This window comes from Cydia splendana, chromosome Z (assembly GCF_910591565.1).
Source record: "Cydia splendana chromosome Z, ilCydSple1.2, whole genome shotgun sequence".
In the NCBI taxonomy this organism is placed as follows: domain Eukaryota; kingdom Metazoa; phylum Arthropoda; class Insecta; order Lepidoptera; family Tortricidae; genus Cydia; species Cydia splendana.
The window spans coordinates 35719259-35739494 of NC_085987.1; positions in this window are offsets into that span (position 1 = coordinate 35719259).

Below are 20236 nucleotides of genomic sequence, written 5' to 3' on the forward strand. Positions count from 1 at the left end.
ACGCCGTACACGGCCAACTTAGATGTAATCCGTGGAGGGTAGGGTTAATTAAATGTATGTAGCATAATAACACTTAAATCTCTCTGGGAAGTTGCTGGTGTGACATCCCTTTGTACAATTTACGTTTGTACAAGAACATGAGTACAATTGAATCTAGCGATGTGGCTTATAAAGCGATTATTGTCGCTGTATGGAGGATTAACGGTGAAATGGGGTTTGCAAGAAGTATAAAGAAGCAACATGGATTCTACGTTATTGTAACCCACGATCAGTTTTAAATGAGTCAAATTTAAATGGAATTGAACTAAGTAAGACAATTTGAGTAAAAAAAATGTTAGACCAAGAAAAGTCTGCAACGATTTTGATAGCACGCGCAGTGTAAGTCTTAATAATACGTCATAATTTCATAGAAGTTTGACGTTTTGAAATAACACTTGCACTGCGAGTGATCTCATTGCTATCAAAATCGTTGCAAACTTTTCTTGGTCTAACATTTTTTTTTCGGGTAAAATATTTTCATAGGTTTCTAAAGTTTTATACCTATTAAAAGGAGTCCTCTATTCTGTGTAACTTAGATTTAGATTAATATGTTGTTATTGGATTTGGGCAATAAAGAGTTACTGTATTGTATTGTTATTTCGATTTGGAAGTTTGAAAGTATTATTATTATTTTTAAATTTAATTCTTCAACTAAAAATTATACTAGTAGTTCGCCCCGAACTGAGAACTCGCGGTTTGCCAAAAATTATATAGAGCGATTGACTTTGTTGCACCTACTTACTCGTATAGTTCGACATAAAATAGTAGAAAATAATTTTCAAGGTAAAAAAACCGACTTCTTTGGGGGCCGGTGAAAGATTATTGTACATAGATGGTGCACTATGTAGAAAAGGAGGTAAAACCACCCACTTTTCTAGTAGGCAGCATTTCGTTTCTGTAAGGGTCGCAGTTTTAGCCTCACGAACCCACTTCTCTGATAGCAGTTCGGTTCGGAAAGATTATTGTACATAGATGGTGCACTATGTAGAAAAGGAGGTAAAACCACCCACTTTTCTAGTAGCATTTCGTTTCTATAAGGCTCGCAGTTCTAACCTAACCCACTTTTTTTCGGTTCTGTGAGGATCGCAGTTCAAACCTAACCTAACCCACTTAACGGCGCGTGCGGTGCCGGAGGGGAGCGGGAGGGGCTAGTAAGTTGGGCATCATTATACTATATAGCTCCATTTTATGGTAGGTAATTATAGTGGTTTATTTAGCTTAGGTATCAGTGGTTTTCCGAGTCCGGGTCCGAGTCCGGGTCCGGGTCCAGTTCCGGGTCCGGGTCTAGGACCAGGTCCAGGTCGATGTCTAGGTCTAGGTCTTGGTCCAGGTCCAAGTCCAGGTCCAAGTCCGGGTCCAGGTCCGGATTCAGGTCCAGATAAGAGCCCGGATCCGGGTCGGGTCTGGGTCCAGGGCCAGCTCCGTCAAAATCGAAATTCGAAATCGCCAAACGTGTAGTCATTGAAGAGTTCTGTTCTGATCATCATCAGCAGTTCCACTTCATCAAATGCGACAGTTTTTAATGTAAATTTTTGTTTTTCTGATGAAAATACACAAATCTTTATACGCATGCCTTTAAGATTTGAGGAGTTCCCTCAATTCCTCGTGGATCCCATCATCAGAACTCGAGCTTGACAAAAATGTGGCTTAAAAACTTAACTTGCTTAACAAACATAACGAACAGGACAAGTCGCCAAACGTGAACTATGCTTCGTTGAAGAGTTCCGTTCTGATCATCATCAGCAGTTCCACTTCATGAAATGTCACTTTTTTTAATGTATATGCTTGATTTGTTGATAAAACACATAAATCACTATATGTATGCCTTTAAGATTTGAGGAGTTCCCTCGATTCCTCATGGATCCCATCATCAGAACTGGGTTTTGACAAAAACGGGACCAATCTGTATGCATATACATACAATCAAAAAAATAATTTTCAAAATCGGTCCAGTAATGACGGAGATAGGGAGTAACAAACATTAAAAAAATCACAATCGAATCTCCTCCTTTTGAGATTTGGAAGTCGGTTAATAAATGAGGGCGCTATTTTCTACGTATATAGCTGTCACATTTTTGACGTAAAATGCTTACACATGGCAACAATTTATAGTCTGTCAAGCCATTTCCGTCAGTAGAAAAAAGCGGCTAAAAAATGTAGGCGCGAAGGGTTATCGACCCATAGAAAATTTGAATATCGCGCCTTTTTCTACTGACAAACTTGTTTGACCGACTATAGTATGGAATTTTTTTGAGTTCCATTCATTCTATTTAATTTCTACTATTTCATGTCCCACTATAGGCGGCAATGGATCAAAAATCGCGTGGATATATTACAAGGTCCGTGGAGCCCTTAACTGATACTGTATCTGTGGTAGCAGAAATATTTCCTGTGAAATGTCAAATACCTATATTAAGTTTATTTTTATCTTGCTAATTATTTCAAAATGGTAAATCTAAAAACGACTTTATAAAAGTGCAAGCCGAGCACTTTCATTTGATACCAAACTCGACCATAGTTTCTTGCAAAAAGATGACCAGAAAGCAAGACCCCTCACAAATAGCTTTTTAGCCTTCTAAGCTCTTCTAGCTCAATAACGCCTTGATCGAGCCTGCTCATAATTTAATGACTAAAATATAATGCCCTCAACTACACGTTTACCCAATTTCATTTAAATTAGAACAAATTTACTTAAGTTCTTGAGTATCAAACTATCCTCTGATAGTTCAGCTTAAAAACATCGAAATGCCGGGACGTGCCCCTAGCCAGCCGCGTGTCCCAAGTCGAATGTAAGAACTTCGTTCGCTTCGCTCGCTCGTTCGATAAAATCTACCCATTGGTTCCCAGAAATCACCAAATTGAACAAAAAGTGACTAAACAAAAGTATAGGTAGGTACCTAAATATATGTTACTGTCGTGATTTCAGATACTTAAGTCGGCAATTGTTGTTTGCATTATATTTTTATTATATTTCCTTAAGTACATTGTTTAAGGAAAGTGCTATAAATATATACCTAATTTTTTTACTCAGATTTTTTGGCTAAAGCTGCCTCTATTTATTTTGTTATGTTGTGAAGGAACTACTTCATTATTGTACCTAACTAAGCGTCGAAATACCTCACGACGGAGGGCTTCAGGCTTTAGAGCTTGTACGGGTTAATGACTTACAACTTACATATTATGATTCTCGTAGCACAGGTACTTCATGTATTAATTAGTTAATTAGTTCCGCGTTCAGTAAACAATAGTTAAATTTCTAGGGATATTGTACTAGCAATCTACGCTAAACGCCGACCGACATGGATCGATCAATACCGTATCGTCGACCAGTCGATTCGACGTCAACCGATAATTGATTGTGGACGGTCGACGCATCAATGTAGATTAATATGAATTGGGTAAATAAGTACCCTATCGTATATTTATGTACTAAGCTAATGCAAAAGTGGTACAGATGTCCAAAAACGTAATGTAAGTATTATGGTAATGAGGGAGGAGGAATATATGCTATTTTTAACTTATCTACATAATTAAATCTACAATAAATAGAAATTAAATAAACACTGATGCAATAAACACTTGTTAAGGTGTTATTAATAAACGTGCTACAAGCCTGAAATAATTGTTTGTCTTATTCTGTCATTTTGACGTAGGTAGTTTATATTTTGTCCGTTTTTAGTGTTCCGTACCTCAAAAGGAAAAAAAACGGAACGGATCACTCGTGAGTCTGTCTGTCCGTCTGTCACAGCCCATTTTCTCCAAAAGTACTGGACCAATTAAGTTGATATCCTACGTAAACAAATGAATTTAAAACACGGAGGCCACTTTTGGGGGGTACATGAGAAAATTAAAAAATAATGTTTTACATATCAAATGAAAGAGCTTATTTTGAGAATCTAAAATCTATTTTTTTTTGTAATTTTAAAATAAATAGTTTAGAAGTTATTCAAGAAAATTGCCAAAAAATGACCATTCCCCCCTCCTTTTTATCTCCGGAACTACTGGGTGTAAAATTTTGAAAAAAATATACACAATAAGTAGAAATTTACCTATAGAATATAGATGACAGGAAAACCTATTAGAACTAGGCAGTCAAGCGTGAGTTGGACGGATTACTTAGTTTTTGATCCGACCCCTACGGGTTTTTAAAAGGCAATTCACTCGCGTTTCACATATAAAAAATACATTGTTGAAAATTGGGTGATGTACGGAACCCTTGTAACGCGGGTCCGACTAGCAAATGGCCGGTTTTTTTAAAAACACTTTAGGTACTAATTGAGGCCTCTTTACTGTTATGAACTGATGAATAACCCGTCTATTTATAAACGTAAATGTCCTGACTGACTGAATTAAATCAACGTCAGCCCAACCGTTTGACATAGAAAGCTGTTTATCACAATAGACTGCTTTATATAACGTAAGCAACATGTAGAAATTTTACATACAAATTACATATAAGTTCAGTCAAGTTGTACATACAAAGTTTCTATTCGCTTGCTTTGTACTTAAGTATAAAAAAAATTACATCGAAAACTAGTACCAGGCATAGATATATCTATGTTACGTAAATGTTCATGCCAACGTTCATATAATTAATGTTTTAAAACGAGACCGTAACTTTGTTTGTATGGGAGCGGCATTTTGGCAGCTCATGTGGCACAATCTACTTTCTAATATGCGCTTCAATTCACTTTAAAAAATGCCTCTAAATTGATTTAAGTATACAATAGACCATTAATTAATATCATCACTTTCATCTGAACCCACTGTATTCCCGTTGTAGCACAATGTAAACCGAGTGAAACAAATTAAAACAACAATGAATGGCATTGAAGCATTTTACACTACCTACCTACAGAGTGTTATGTCATTTCCTACCGAAATATTTTAACGGTCCATTTTGTGTGCGTTTTTTGATGAAACGACCTTGTTCTCTTCTAGTGATACGACGGTTCTTAATAAATAAAAATTTGGCCAAGCCCGAGTCATGACTCGAAGCATTAAGTGAACGGTACGCATGGCTATGGTGGGTTACATTTTATGGGGATTACTTTTTTAGCTTCTAGCTAACATTTGATTTACCATGCCTTTAAGAGATCGCAAAAAACTGATGAAAAACAATGGTACGAAACAATATAAGCTTACCTATATTTATGGACTATATATTTGTTCGGTATAAGAAAAAACGGGTTGAATAGGATAGGTACTGTACTAAGTAGTCAAATCAGCTATCTTTATGAATGATCAAATGGTTGTCAAATTCTTCACCCTTCGTCACCCTACCTCGTTACATTGTCGAATAATCGGCAGTACTTTAATAATTAGTGTATGTCTATGAGTGACTACTACACAAAAAAATAGCCTCAAATAGAGAACAGATTCGAACAAATCTATTAAATATAATTAACACGTAAATACCATTATTTCGACGCATGTTGGGATAATATTCTCAACTGTATTATTTTGAAACTTTCTTGTGCCCTAATTAGCAAACAAGAAACTATTACGAAATGAATTTCGCTTAAACAAAGTTTAAATAGTTCATTTAAACTTGGCTGCATTCATTTCATAGAATAAGGGTTAATTTAAAAAGCAGGCGTGAAGCAAGACTGCCCATACAAACAAGTTTAATCTGTTTCAAAAATACTACGTAATGTAAATAATTGAAATAATTTCGCAATAACCAACACAAAGTTAGGTATAGGTACTATGTTGGATCTATTTACGGCTACGCACGCTCACACGACATTGCGTGAAGATGGGTGGGCGAGTGGTACTGGGTAGTAGAAATCTATTAAGTTGTCCGCTGCAGCAGAACATACCAAATTATTAAAATTTAGTACCATGGATATATAAGAAATAAATAAGTAACGTCAATATGGGGAGTACCGTTACCGGCATATAACATTTACTGCAGGGAAGACTGTAATAGGGCAAGAACACTCGTTATGTATACGTACGTCGGTCAGACACAGAATGGAAGAATTTCACCCTTTCTGCTCTACCGACCTTCTGTAAGTGGAATATGTGTACAAAGCAAGAGTTAAAAGCGACGAAAGAGCTGTTAGACGATCTTATCCACATTGACCTTAGTAAACCTCACCATCAGCCATAAATACGTCGGTATAGGTGTTTAATATGTTCATACTATATCATTTCTGTGATAATCATTTTCAGGAGGTAAGACGTTGCTATGTCATTATACATTTTCACCGAGAAGCATATAACGTCATTTTGTTGGATTTTAGTTCTACTAACAATCAAGGGTTTTATTGTGTTAAAAGCAAAGCTAAATCATTCGTACTTCCTAGCGACTTCAAGGAGAGAATAATCAGCTGCTTTTGGTAAGTAAAATGTGACTCGTTATACCTAGTTGCCAATTCCATATTTATGTGACCGAAATAAAACTTTGCTGATGAGACATTATTTTGTTTTAAGGTGGATTCACGCTTCTTCATAACAAAAAGTTTGCGCTGTGATCGTAAATCGAGAAACGTGACAAAGTTTCCTAAGTTTACACGTTTTCACTTTACGAGGATTAAAACTTAGGTAAGCGTGCGTTTTTATGATGTGCAAGCTCGGGCTCTGCTTATCTTCTATGACAACTTTTGTTTAAACACAGATTATTTTAGATTGAAATGGAGCGGGATTGTTCAGATTGAAGATTATTTCAGTCCCTTCAACAAGTTTATTTACTCATAGAAATTTACCTTAGGGGGACGCAGTTCCAACCTAACCTAACCCACATTTTTAGCAACAGTTTGTTTACGTGGACGTCGCATTTCTAACCTTATCCACTTTTCTGGCAACAGCTTGTTTTCATGGATGTCGCAGTTCTCACCTTACCCACTTTTCTGGCAACAGTTTGTTTTCGTGGATGTCGCAGTTCTTACCTAACCCATTTTTCTGGCAACAGTTCGTTTTTGCGGAGGGCGCAGTGGAATGATGACGATGATACCTCCTTTTCCGGGCCTCAAATTATCTCCATACCAATTTCATTCATTGGTTCATTGGCTTAAACGTTAAAATCTAATAAGACAGAGTTACTTTTTGTATTTATTATATTAGAGTCGGACCAACGTAACTCGGCAGCTAACTATTGTAAACGTCAAACTTCTATAAAATTATGACATTTTAATAACATTACACAATATGTGCTATCAAAATCGCTGCCGAGATAGCTTGGTCTGATCTAGTAGGGATTGTTTATTTTTCACGCATAACTGGCCTTCTAAACCTCACTGCTACGGGAGCATTAAATAAAATGTAAAAACTTCAATGATTCCCTTTTAAAGCAGTCTCTCGCTTCGCGAAGCGTAATCGCAAGATTTTACTATTCGCATATTTCCGTTAGTAGGTATTTTTCACAATTCCGTTTGTATTTCCAGATTTCCCTTCACTAGTTTCACTGCGCTGCTATCGTATGTGCATAAATCATGCAACGAACACGAATTCACTAAGGCTTTTTCAATAGTTGCCCTTTACACTGTCTGTTCTTATGTAACTTCCTTGGGATCTTGTCTCCATGTTAGGGCTCCGTAAGCTCCGTAACCAAAATGGTAAAAACGTAACCCTTGTAGTTTTCGTTATCGGACTCATTTTGAGGCAAAAGTCTGCTTAAGGGACTGACTACCAGTCCGCCGGATGGTATCGGCCTGTCAGTTGTTCGGAACTGTCAAAATTTTGTTCTAACTGACAGGCCGACACCGTCCGGCGGACTGTTAATCAGTGGGCCCCTTTAAAAGTTCCCGTCATTTTGACACTTTTAACATAAAACCAGCCAAGAGTATGTCGGGCCATGCTCAATGAAGGGGTTTGTAGTTACTAGTTACCCGTCCGTCGCAAACGGAACGGGGCCTTAAAAGGGGGCTATCCTTCCTATAACCTATACCCTTCGAAGCGCAATCACAAAATTACTAAGCGCAATAATAGTACTACCGTACAAAAAGGAAACTTCCTACAAAACCGTCTCTTTCTAATATACGATAGTGCCATACTATCCCTTTCGGCTATTTAGGGTTGTCAAAATTCAACCCATTATCTTATCTGTGGTCGTGCACGTAAAGGGACGTCAAGTTGTGTCAACCTTAATAATTGCTCGCAACAATGCTGAGCCGAACGGAGCCGCGTTTGCCCGAAGGGAGGAGTTTTGCACCCCTGGCGCAATGTAGATTTTTTTATTAGAATAGGAAAGTTTTTACGATAACTCAAAAACGACGTACCTACCTACTTAACTGATCATTCATTGAAAGCCCTTATTAAGCTCTACTTTCACGATTTTATATATTTTTTGGACGTATGGTTCAAAAGTTAGAGGGGGCCCTGGGGGTATATTTTTCACACTCCCCACTGTACGTGTAGGTAAGGGAAGTAGGTAAGTACCCAATTTTTAGGGTTCCGTACCCAAAGGGTAAAACGGGACCCTATTACTAAGACTCCGCTGTCCGCCGTCCGTCCGTCCGTCCGTCAGTCTGTCACCAGGCTGTATCTCACGAACCGTGATAGCTAGACAGTTGCAATTTTCACAGATGATGCCGCTATAACAACAAATACTAAAAACAGAATAAAATCAAGATTTAAGTGCGGCTCCCATACAACAAACGTGATTTTTGACCGAAGTTAAGCAACGTCGGGCGGGGTCAGTACTTGGATGGGTGACCGTTTTTTTTTTGCCGTTTTTTGCATTATGGTACGGAACCCTTCGTGTGCGAGTCCGACTCGCACTTGCCCGGTTTTTTGTCTAGTTTTTATTCTACCACTTTGTCGGCATGATTGATTTATGTATCCATATCAAATACTAGCTTTCTAGCACTAACAATCACGGAGCAAAGTCTCAGACGGACAGACACACAGACGGAAATGGCGAAACTATAAGGGTTCCGGAAGTTGGCTACGGATCCCTAAAAAACCCGCGCGACCCTTAGGTATTTAATGCAAGGCACCACCGTTAATTTGGAACGCTTTCAATGGGCTAATATAACCTACATGTTATTAGCGTGGTCATAAAGTGTCTCTATAAATAGTTACACCGAAATTGGTGTTCGGCATCCAGCTATTAAGCATTCAAACAAAAACAAGTTGATCGAAATACCTACGTGTGTTTGACAAGAGCGTGACCAGTGTACATGTATATTTTAAGAATGTGGCACAGAAAAAAAAACTGGCTGAATAGATTGTTCTTTTGTCTACAATGCTTCGTAAAAAATAATAAAAAACTTTTGACAGTTTCCCACCTAAACTTCAATAAAAAAAGAATATCGCTGACTATTCACGTTATGATGAGGCAGTGTTCTTCTGTACGTACCCGAAAGGGCCCAAAATGTCACGAAACCAAGCTGATTGCATATAAATAAATCGAAGGCGTTTGTAATTAAGTGAATAAAGCATTATATGGAGTATAAAAATGTTTTGACTTACCAGAACGCGGAAGAAAATAAAAAAGACCTCCTCCACATAAGATTCAAAACGGGTCTTGCAGATGTTTTCAAAAAATCCACTTCTATCATTGCGTTCTGGGCCTTCTGGGCAAGTAAAACTAAAGAAAAAGGTTTGTAGATATCTCTAGATACAATCAGAAGGCGTTTGTATGAAAATGGTTTAAAATATCACAATACAAGTTTTACCGGTCACGCTCTTATCGTACATAGTGTATACGAGTATACATATGTTTATATTTATTTAGGATGTCGGCTGACTGGTACGGCTCGATTCGGAAAATGAATTAGATTTCTACTAGACTTCAACAAGTTACGATACGGATAATTTAAAGATAATTGTAAGATAGATATGTCAAATTTGACGTTTCCGCGATTCTGGAGGTCCTCTTGAACGATTTCGACAAGTTATGACTTCAACATCTAGTTGATATCAAATGTAGATCTAGTTGATCTCTAAATCGTCTCAAGATTTTGTGATTATCTCGAAATCCGAATAGGCCTGTCTAATCAAGAGAGTTTGAATAATCTCCAATTCCAAACTTAAATGTTAAAAGCTAACGGTTGGTGGGTGTTTATGAATGCTGATTCCGTAGGCTAGCTTATTACGGAATACTATTACAGTTATTTACGATACAAGTGCGGAAAAGAGGAAATTCGAAACGAGTGGCGATAAATTATAACACGACCGAAGGGAGTGTTTTAAATCGACACGAGTTGCGAATTACCTATTCGCACGTGTATCGTACAACGTTTTACAGTATATATGGCCCTTTAAACTTTTGACATCGCACGAAAAGTGCTATTTTACGCACTAGTGCGGGAAAATAGGACCATATGTACTGTAAAAGCTATTTTAAGATTAAAAAAACTATGGATATGTCATCTGTTATATAATAATATATTTATTAATTACGTATAATTTTAATGCTTGTTTAACCTAACTAACCTAACAATGCAAAAATAAAAAATTGATGTCGATTTTTTAGTAATACTCTGATAGCTTTGTGACAAACTCAGCTAAGGCATTGACTAACGAACACGTACACTGTTATTTAGCAATGAAAAAAGGTACAATTTGTTTAAAATTTCTAAGCCATCTAGGTTAATGCTATCTCTTTGTTAATCCTTTAGCCTTGACAGCTGAAGGCAGCACTATAGCAAACCTAACTCTTCCTCCTCACTTTAAGAACTAAAAACTACTTAGCATAGCGTCTGCAAATGCCCTATTGTAAGTCGGTACAGCTACAATCCATAATAATAAAAAGTTTTATTCAAACCTTGATGGAGCGCCGCAGTAATGGGCTATTTTCTGACGTCTCGCCCCGCATCGCAAATACAGGTCAAACCTGCTGAATATTCATAGCCCAAAATAAATGAAAGACCAATGAAAGTAGGTACTTACGTTAATTTGTGACATTAAAGGAGACTCCTTAAGACTCTTTAGTCTTACTTTAATAATACCTACTTATAAACCTGAAAGGCATGAAGTGTACGGGTTCATTCTTGCTTGACTTTATTCGACTTTATTAGGTACACAAATAATTAGCAAGCAAGAGTGCTTTGTATTACCAAAGCTGTACCTACTCCAAATCATGTCCTGTGTACAGACAACATTACATTAAATTTAAATTAATTAATTGTTTATATATTTCTTAATACATTTTCTAATACAAACCTATATTCAATCGGATTAAATGTAGGGATAATTCGTGTTACAACGAGATGTCAAAATCTGTATTGTATTTAACGCGAGCAGAAACGTCAATCACACACACATACAATTTACAGATGTAAGGGGCCCACTGATTAACAGTCCGCCGGACGGTATCGGCCTGTCAGTTAGAACAAAATTTTGACAGCTCCGAACAACTGACAGGCCGATACCGTCCGGCGGACTGTTAATCAGTGGGCCCCTTTAAATTAAATTAAATCGGACGACGTTTACAGCTCGCGGGAATACTCGGACTGGGGACGGTCCGCAAAACTGCCGGGCGACTCTAACCGTATCTCTACATTTAATCTTAATTGGTAAACTTTTTAATCAATGTCATTTTAATAGTGAGAAATAAGTTAAAATCTATTACTAAACATTTTTTAAATGAGCGTGATGGTTGTACACTAAAGCCACGTATTCACTATATTATACATTTTTGTTTAGAAACACGGTTTACTCGTATAAACAATGTTTCGTAATGAGTATCATACATTTTCTGAGAAACACTGTTTTTAAACCGTGTTTCTAAACAAACATTTTTATAGTGAATACTTGGCCTAACACTGAAGAAGCCCCATCATGGGAATAACGATATACTAAGACAACAAAAACTGAGGACATTCATCATAATAAACATTAATAAAATCCATTATTTTTAAAAGTTAGTCAGTTATTAATATACAGATCTCCTTATATTAATTAAAAAATATATTGGGTTTATAAGGTACGGTACACCTACTTCAAAGGACTAATTTAACTTGTTTTAATATTAGTAGGCCAGTCTATTTAGATCGAATAAAAGCGTTTTGAGGAATTAATTCCCAGAAAGCTGAAAATAATTTTAATACCTTCATTTAGTCCTAAATGCGTATAATCCGAGTTTGCCCCATCCCTGGAGGATAAATTTTGGGAACCTTGGGAGATCCATTTTACCTTGGATTGACAAACCACTCGATGTAAAGAAATTCAAAGTGGCGGCCATTTTTTACAATCTTTTGAATCACAGATGTCAATTTTTATCATGATTAGAGCAAATTTTTCGTCGGACGTACCGTTTTGAACTACAAGCTACAAGCAATAAACTGAAAAAGAGCAAAATTTTTTCCATAACTCCTGGAACGGAGCAAACTCGGATTATACAAATTTAGAACCAAATACCTTATTAAGACGATTTCCAGCTTGCTGGACATTAATTCCTGGAAAAAATCTAATTTGACTGACCTAGAGGGGCCCATTTCTCAAAAGCTTGTAACTTGTAATACAAGTGGAAGTCCCTTTCTAACAAAAGGTGTCAAAAAGTGACATCCGCTTGTACAAGTTACAAGCTTTTGAGAAACGGGCCTCTGATGTCGATCATCTAGTACTGATCAATGCTTGCTGCCTGATTACTCACATAACATTACAATGTATATACCTACCTTATAAACCCCGGGCAAAATTATAACAGAGCTAAAAATAGCTGCGATGATGAGTTAAAAGTTATAACTATTTCTGAAGGGAATCATTTTTCACTTATTAAAAATAACACTATGTATTGTGTCTTATGTAACTATGTACACTAATTGCAAGAAGCAAGTGAACTAGAACAACTTAGTAAGTAATAGTTGGGCCGCGCCAGACTAATTATTTAAGCACGGCACTATATCGATAAAGCGCAATTCCGGGAGAATATCAGGCTTCACAATCGTCAGACTCCGGTGTTAACACGATTTACCGTCGCAGATCAAGTTTGCGTAAAGCTTCACGGCGTCGCTCACTGCACACGAGCGACTAAACCAATTGGATGCCTTAATTGGCTTACTTACTCGTATTGCATTGATGCATAGGTTAGTCGTTATTAACACATGTATACGTATTTGTTTCGATACACTTTACGAAACACTGTTTACTACTAATACTTTATTTTTTATACATTATTTCACTGTAGTACTTAGACCTTTATTGCTGTAGGTACCCTAGTCATTGCGTTAGTTCACCATCCAGTGCCTGTTTCCGTCCACTTGGCGTAGTTGCCACAAAGAATTGTGAAATTTCAAGAAATCAAGAATTGCGTATAATTTCAATATACCGGGTGTGGCCTGTAATACGAGCAAAATAATTAAAACATAGATTGTACTCTTCAAACGGTGACTCTTTTGTTCAACACTTTTAATAGTGATGAAGTACCTATTTAGACTCCCTATTTTTCATACAAAATAAATATTATCTTCAATGAACGCCATCGCCACGCCATATCATTGTGATTGACGTTGCTTGTCACGCCTTAAAAATTCGCAATACATTGCGTCTTAGAATAAAGTTTAAAGTGTATTAAAAATCAAACCACAAGTTATTTTTAAAAGTCCCTGAACAAATGTTGGGCAGTATGAGGAGTACAGCCTACAGTTAAACAGGCCACACCCGGTATAGGTATATGTTGAAATTAAGTATACACAATTCTTTGTGGCAACTACACCACGTGGTGGTGGTGGACGGACACAGGCACTGGTCGGTGAATTGACGCAATGACCCTATGTTACCGTAAAAACTCGTCTTCGTGAAATCGCGTTTCCCTAGTTAAAACTAGTTTTCCATATATGTATAGCCTCAGTGAACCCTGAAACTAGTAAAAACGGATTTTTACGGTAATATACGAGTAGACGTTTTACCGTACGTAATAAGTGTATTCTTAATTAGTGTTTCCCGTTTACATATGCGCATGTGTATAGTTTATTAAGTGTAATTTTTATGGTTTAATTTTATTACTTCCCCTTACTAATACCAGCCTAGTTATATAGGTAGGTATATACGTGAGCAATTTATTTACTACCGGACCGATACAAAGCAAAACGTAAAAGCTATTATAATAAATAAATATTATATCATAATTTTACACAGCTCGTCCTAGTCCCACAGTAAGCTCAGTAAGGCCTGTGTTACGGGTACCTACTAGACGAGGCCGCCAAACCTTGCTTGCATAAATAAATAAACCTTGCTTGACTTCAGTTAATGTTAGTTAGTTAGTAATTATGAAAAATCTCGTAGCACGTAGGGAATGCAATCTCGCACCAAGATTGGCGATTTGAGTTCTCGCACGAAAAATCTGAATCGAGATAGGGTGTTTCGAGATCTCGACCGTCACACTTTCGAGATCGAGATTAATCTCGACGAGATCGAGATTTGACAAAGTAATTAAAATTGTGTTATTTTAAGCGAAAATCTCTAAGAATTCCGTATATACCTACTACTTATTTAGAGTACCGTAAACCGGGGTTACTTTGATCAATTTTAGAGTTTGGCACCATTTTTTGACGATCCTAATATACGTAAAAATATGAAATAAAAATATAATAATCGGTTTTTTCTCTTCTTTCCGCCTGCCAAATAAAAAAAAATTAGGACTTATATGTTTTTCAGAAATAAATAAAAACAACGCGATCAAAGTTATATTGAGAATGGGGTTACTTTGAAACCACTAATTATTTTGCTGACAATCTAAAGTAGACCCGCTAAAAAGCCCGTAAAAAATAAAAAAATAAAAATCGGTTAAGTACTTTTTAAGTTATTTATATTTTTAAGGTGTGGGGTTACGTTGATAACATACTAAATGATACAAATTAATAACTTTAAGCGCTTATATATTACATTATCTACTATAAATAACGTAGAATTTTAACTTATTATCTCACTTAGCAACTGATTTTTGAATTGCAAGCTTTACGGTTTCAGTAAATTTGGTCTGTGCCCCCGGGTTTTTGATGTTGCCTTTGTACTTATTGTATAAAGTTCTATAAAAAAATTGTATGCTTTCGATGCGGCACGAATAGATTTTGTGCCCGCCACTATGTGTGCGAGTGCATCATTGAGTTGTTCTTCTTGGTATTTTTTGTAGTCTCGATACGCGATATTTTTTTGTAATCTCTGACATTGTTTCTATAAAAAAAATGCATTTTATTAATAGTAGAATTAATTAATACCCTGGTGGGCTGGTGGCCTTACGCACGTATAATAAAACACCTAAAGCAAAGACGCAGGATTAAATCTAGCCAATTTCCACCCAGAAAGTTAATTCCATACAATAGAAACGGGTAAAAGATTGTTTAAAATCAGATGAGCAGTTCCGGAGATCAACATTTACATACAAACTTATAATTCTACAACCTCTACCTCTTCCACTGACTCAAACGATACCTATTTATTATTGAAAAAGATACATAAAAAAATCGTAAGTTGCCAAAAAAAATCATGGTGTTACTTTAATATTTTGATCAATTTCACCACGTATAAGTGATCAAAGACACCCCGACCCATGGATTCCCCGGCTATGTGCGCATGTGTAGGTTGTCGAATACTGCTATTTTTTTATAAACTCACGAATAAACACTGATTAACCTAAGACACTATAAAATTACATGTACTTAATTATTGACACAAATACAGTTAAAGTTTTTCAACCAATAAAACCAGGAAGAAATGCGTACCCGCCATTAATTTTTTTTTCAAGGCGAAATAATTATATTACACTCGCATCCGGTTACTGGGCGATGAAGCAACTATCAATGTTGCCAATAAAGAAGAAATAACTGCGAAGGTATTTTCCAACTCGTCAAAACAAGCACTTTAGTAGGGGAGGGAAGTCGTTATCAAAGTCGACCCGCAAATCAAAGTAACCCCGGTTTACGGTACTTACGTCATGTTTTATTTTGAAGATCAACAAATTAATCAACATTTAATAAAAAAATACTTTTATTAAAAAAAAACGAATAATATGTATGTTGCTCTAATTTGCATGTACATAGGTACCTAATTATGAAAAAGTGGTAAGTATTAATTAATTAATTATTTTTAATTTTACAAAATTGTAAGCAGAGGCAACTACATGCTCAATTGATATTTTTGAAAAGCAGTCAGCAACTTACAAAAAAATGTACGCTAAGCGAGCAAAAATCATAAATAATTGTGACTGGGTACGTTAAGTTCGACCGATTTTTCCGCACAGAGCGCGCCATAGTGCTTTTATCGTCAGCTAAAGCCGGCCGCATACAATAGCACTGCGTGAACAACACGAACATAAGGTCAAAAAGATTACTCAAAATCGTTCGAGATTTCGAAAATATTAATCAAGATCTCGACCGACATTGCTAAAATCGAGATTTCCTGTCAACGAGATATAATCTCGAAAATTCGTGCGAGATCTTGAAATTGCGAGATCGAGATTGCATTCCCTAGTAGCACGGTAATAATTTTATTTTTATAAAGATTCACGAAATTTTTTCGTAATGAAAGTCCTGATATTTAATAATAAGGAACCCACGCGGGAAGCAAATGGTGGCCGGTAAGGCTAAAGGTGAATGTCGCATGAGAGGGTAGACTACGTGACACATTGACCGTAATGGACGTAATCATTTCGGTCCGTGATCCACAATACCCCGGACTGATCGCGGGAGTCTTTAGCAATCCGTCCGACCCAAAAAAGAGCTATCCGCTATTCAATTACTCATTTAAAACCTGGTCAATGATCAGTTTCTTTTTACATAAATTTAGTATTTTTTTATTGAGGTAGGTACTGACTACACTAATAAGGTATAATTTGTACGAGTATTTTATAAAATAACGGATATAAGTAGGTTTAGTACTGAACTGAACAACTAACACTAAGAGATGTACCTAATACTTAGAAATGATTTTTAACATGGATCTAAATATTTAACTATTTCGTCGTTCGGCGTGATAAGCTGATAAGTTTTTACTGTACATTGTGGGCTTTGACGGGTAACCTTTAAGCTGACAAGTTTGGTATCATGATTTAAATTTGTTATAGGCCTAAAATATTGTATAAATATGATAGAGGTAATATATCCGGTTAAACAAAAAAAAAGTAGTCAACTATTTAAAAAATAAAATGTGAGTATATTGGCATATTAATAATGAAAACTTGATGGGCACAAAAACTCAATCTTACACACGATATCGTCCTCGCTAGGTACCTACAATGGGCTACATGCATGCAAAATATTTTATATAGTGTTTTTTCAATAAATCCGTTCAACAACACGAAATTAATGCAAAAATGTGTAACCCGCAATTTTATGTAAAGATATTGAAGTATAAAAACGTAACATTTTAACATTTTTTTAATACATTTGTTCAAAAAATGGTACAGTTAGCAGCAGAAGTTGCTAAGCGGGCGACGTGTTCAAAATCATCTTGACGCGAATTTATTGTTAAGAGAATAAATGAGTGTCAAGGTAGGTAATAAACTTTATAATAAGTTTTTGAACATTCAAACGATATGGACGGATGGATTATGATCAGAAATAAATTTTAAAAATAGGAAAAGATTAAAGCACTATTTCGCATTAACGAATTTTGCGAACGCTAAACAGCCACGTCTCCAAAGTAGGACAGTCAGCAGCAGAAGTTGCTAAGCAAGCGAGGTGTTCAAAATGACCTTGACACGCTCTTATTCTCTTAAATATAAAATGGCGTCAAGATCATTGTGAACACCTGGCCCGCTTAGCAACTATTGCTGCAGACTGTACGTGTGCAAGTGTCATTATGTACTTGTCCCGTGTCTTATATTCCTCTACGGCTCACAAGAATAAAGAATCGATTGATATCTTCCAAAAATTTTTTTGCATGTAGCTATGTAGCAGACAAAGGCAGTCAAAAGCAGTCGACGGCAGGCGACGGCGGGCGTTGCTAATGGGCGGCGTCGTAACAAGCACCGAACTCTTTAATAGAGCGATAGATCAATGCCGGAGCATCGACACGACGATTAAATGACGGCAGAAATGTGACCCAGTTAGCTCCCGGGTACAGTAATTTCTTCCAGATATCAGGACCTGTCGGTTAGACATTGATTTTACGATTTTGAATCAGTACATTCAAGTGTAAAAATATATGTGCACATAACTTCTCAAAAATATATCCCTCCTTTTTGCTTCGTTCTCCTTAGTGGTGAGGGAGGAGGAAAAATATGTGCCATAGATCTTAATTCGCTGACATAATGAGACATATTTTTGAGTATGATGTGTGCACCCATATTTTTACACTTGATTGTCCATGTAGATATTTGTCAGTTTAATTTCACTAGTGTCAAAAATATGCGGGTATCAAAGTATCAATAAAAGGGATACCTACGCCCATTAAGACATAATTCACATGCTCATGAAATGATAATCCTTCCCAATGTTATTGCGAAAGTAACTTTCAGTCTCTTTTCCGCCTCTTGTCCCTTTAGACTGCTTTACTGATTTGTGGTTATATGATATACTATCGCCCCGCCCCAGCTTCGCACAGGTATAAACCTTAACAAATTATATACCTAAACCTTCCTCAAGAATCATTCTATTGATAGATGAAAACCGCATGAAAATGCGTTCAGTAGTTTTTGAGTTTATTGCGAACATACACACAAACAGACAGACGTGGCGGGGGACTTTTTGTTTTATAAGAAGTAGTGATAGTGATAAAGTACCTACTTAACTAGTTAAGGACAGCACACAAATACTCGTTAAGTGCCGGCAAGGGCATACCCTCCACACAAGCCTTATAATCGACCTAAATCGTCCCGGAGTAGCTCAACTAGGTCGATTTATGTAAGATTGACCAATATTTATTTATATACTTTTTTCAATGAGAAATTAGTACAGAAGCGTATTGTCAAAGTAAATTTTGTAGTCACAGCAAATTTACTGCCATTTTTTGACACATGATTAAAACTTTTAGAACGCCATTTGACTTTGATCCTTATTTTTTCACTGACATTTGTTAAATATCAAAAAGTGTCGCCATCTACTCGAGTAAAGGCCAAAGGTATGGCACCTTCTTTTCGAACGATTGCGCCATACTTTTGGCCTATACTCGAGAGATGGCGACACTTTTTGATATATAACAAATTTATTACATATCGAAAGATGGCAGTAAATTTACTGTGACTACAAAATTTACTTTGACAATACGCCTCTATTTAAATTCTCTTTGCTTTTATTTATCTCATGGAGATAGTTTAGTCCAGCTAGAAACTACTGAATCTAAAAAAAATAAAAAAATACATAAAATAGTTCTTTACTTACCCAGGTTTTCTACCTATTAGAAATGTGCAGTGCGACTCGCACATGACCGGTTTTTTTTTGTCAAGGAAATTATGATTCTACGCTGACGTAGTCGCTGGCAGGAGCTAGAGTACAGTATATAAACTCACAACCGGGCAGCTCTAATTGACCTATTGTTTCATATCACGTCAAAATACATTTATACAACCCGCTAAGCGCTTACCGTAGCCAACGAACGCTTGCTCGTCCTGGAGTATGACATTCCTTTCTTCTAGAACCTCATTTTGCAAAGCTGCTGAGAAAGATGAGTAGTTTGACATTATAAATCAAACCGTAACTAACACGCCAATTCCTTATGGGTATAAGGGGTCCTAGGCCTCAAGTTGCCGAGTGTTCAAATGCCGAAGAACGCAGGGTATTAAGTAGAATACTAAAGTAATTTTAAATTCTTAACATACAAAACATACATATTACAAAATCGCCATAACAGCCAACTAGGTTTCTACAAAACAATGAAAACCATGTAATTTGCGATTTGCGCCAACATAATCCGAAAAAAATATGCATAGCGAAAATTCTCTTTGAATGTTATCGTCGGGCTTAAACGGTTTAGCATATGATTGTGTGCTCGCGACACCGCGTCTCGTAGGTAGACTTTTCTTTTTATCTGTATTTAAAAGAGACTAGTCTATCTCGTCTCGTCTATACGAGTTAGTCGAAATGCACGACTGCGAGAAATAGAAAATAGTCAACTAATGGCGCGCGGTGTCTGGAGGACTCTCGAATCTCGATTAATTTACTACTCTCTGATGAAGGCTAAATCTCTTCATAAATTTACTTCTCTCTATTCTCCTAAGTAATGCACCGGTGTGTTAGAGAGGCCTGTACTCCCGCGTCACGTTTCATTAGCCTGCACTGTTTAGAATATCAAATAAGCCTCACATCATGCACAGAATTTAGGTAGCTTATGCTTTTGGCAGACGGTGTTTCGCTGTATTACCATTCTAGGA